The sequence below is a fragment of the Lolium perenne genome, chromosome 6, assembly GCF_019359855.2.
Source record: "Lolium perenne isolate Kyuss_39 chromosome 6, Kyuss_2.0, whole genome shotgun sequence".
NCBI classification, from domain to species: domain Eukaryota; kingdom Viridiplantae; phylum Streptophyta; class Magnoliopsida; order Poales; family Poaceae; genus Lolium; species Lolium perenne.
The window spans coordinates 164,032,825-164,035,436 of NC_067249.2; positions in this window are offsets into that span (position 1 = coordinate 164,032,825).

Here is a 2,612-nt window from a genome sequence, read left to right on the forward strand (position 1 = left end):
CTTTCTAGTGGCCTCTAGAGCCTCCGGATCTGCGGCGTCGCCCGGGGTTATAGGTTTGTTAAGAACTGCTCGTGCAACCATCTCTTCAGCTGACAGGAGTTCCTCCGAGGAAGAATCCCTGCGGGGTCGCTCCAGTGACATTGGAGATCCTTGGCGGGATGGCTGAGGGTCGGATTGGTTGGTGGCCTCTTCAGATCCAGTTTGTCCCAGCGCTGCTACAGTTGCGAGAAACTGCTTAGGCTGGGCGGAGTCGACTTCAGGTTGATCACCGAAACCGTACTCCCCTAGCTTGCGGTTAAACTCGTCAGTATCCATAGAGGGGGTATCTCCGGAAATTGGGCTCAGATTGCCCAAAATCGACTCTTCAGCCGGAGTTTCGCTTTCTCCGACAGGCTCAGCCTGATCCGGATCCGCGCCGTTTTCCGGTGCCTCTACCTGCTCAGGGCCAGCTCCGTCTTCTTGAGGGGCAGTTCCGGCGGTATGGGCCAAGAAGTGTACGAAGTGGCACCTCTGCTTTTCTAACACCTGGGAGACCCAGGCGGATCTGCATTGGTCTTCCACCGTTGTTTCCTGCTCAGGGGCGGATTGGGTGGGCTTTGAAAATTCCTGATCCGAGGCGGAATCTTCCTTGGGAAGCTCCTGCATCTCAGATCGGATCTTCGCGACAGCGTCCAGCTCTGCGGCGGTCGCGTCTGCATTACTTACCAGTGGGTTTCCGTCGGAATCGACGGTTTCCCCAATGAAGATGTGTATGCCGCCAATTGGGACGATGGAGAGCTTGACGGGGTTTGTCCTAGCCGGAATCCAACACTCGTTCGGAGGGACGATCGGCAGATTTCCGGCGTAGAGGACGCGCCCCACAGCGATGGTGTCGTCGTAGCTTCCCATGGCGGAACCCTCCCGGTTCTGGCCTCCAGACGCCACAGGCCCCACGGTGGGCGCCAACTGTCATTGCCTAATCGACGGTACCTCGGAGGAGGGATCCTCACGAGGGGGAGAAGAAGTAGGGGCCATAGGGCGGAGTGCTCTCGGGACGGTGGTACGCGATTTACCCAGCTTCGGAACACCTGCACGATGACAGGGCCTACTGCTGCTTGTCTGGAATTATCTGGGCGCTTTCGCGTTGTTACAATGAGTTGTGGTTGTGCCTCTAGGGCTCCCGGGATCCGGCTTATATAGGCGCACGGATCTAGGGTTTACATGGAGAGTCCTAGCCGGAATACAAGTTGCCTAACTACGGTACAATGTCTTGCCGTGTACGTCAAGGATCCACCTTCCTCCAAGTACGTGCTGGATCCGGATACTTTATGGGCCTCCACGGATCCGGCCTCCTTCGTAGGTCGGTTAGGATCCGGCTTCCTGTTCCTGGGCTGGACTTCATCCTTCATGATCTACAGCAACTGGGCCGCCCGATGGGCCACATGCCTCATCACCAACTATGGGCCACCCGGGCTTGCCGGATCTAGGCCATGCCGTTGATATACCCGTAAAGTATACCCACAACATGATACGTCCAAAACGTATCTACTTTCCCGAACACTTTTGCTATTGTTTTGCCTCTAATTTGTGTATTTTGGATACAACTAACACGGAGTAACGCTGTTTTTAGCAGAATTGCCCTGGTGTCTCGTTTTTGTGCAGAAATTCAACTTTCAGGAAAATCCCCGTAATTTATGTCAAAGGGCTTTTTTTTCTAAAAGATTCACGGAGCCAGAAGGGCACGCCAGGGGGAGGCACAGGGCCTCCACACCATGGGCCGGCGCGACCTGGAGGGGGGGTGCGCCTCCCTATGGTGAGGCTACCTCGGCCAGCCTCTGACGCCCCCCTCTCGACTATTTAAGGGTTTCGATCTAAAACACATGGGGGGAAGTCGAAATCGCCAGAAGACATCCAGTACGCCGCCACCATCGCGAAACTCCGTCTCGGGACCAGAAACTCCGTTCTGGCACTCCGCCGGGATGGGGAATTGGAGGAGATCATCGCCATCATCACCACCGACGCCTCTCCATCGACCAACCATGCTTCCCCCATCCATGTGTGAGTAATTCCCCCGCTGTAGGCTGAAGGGGATGGTAGGGATTGGATGAGATTGGTCATGTAATAGCATAAGATTGTTAGGGCATAGTGCCTAGTGTCCGTAATTGGTACTTTTATTGTTGCAACTTGTTATGCTTAATGCTTGTCACTAGGGCCCGAGTGCCATGATCTCAGATCTGAACATGTTATTGTTTCATGATGATATTCATTGTTTTATGATCTTACCTGCAAGTTGTATACACGTATTGTTGTCCGGAACCCGAGGCCCCAAAGTGACAGAAATTGGGACAACCGAAGGGGAAGGCGGTGATATGAGGATCACATGTGTTCACGGAGTGTTAATGCTTTGCTCTAGTGCTCTATTAAAAGGAGTACCTTAATTTCCAGTAGATTCCCTAGAGGCCCGGCTGCCACCGGCTGGTAGGACAAAAGATGTTGTGCAAGTTTCTCATTGCGAGCACGTACGACTAAATATGGAACACATGCCTATGGATTGATTAGTACTTGGACACCATTTTATTACTATCTGCAAATGCCCTGCTTTGATTGTTACATGAGTTTCTCTCATCCATGCA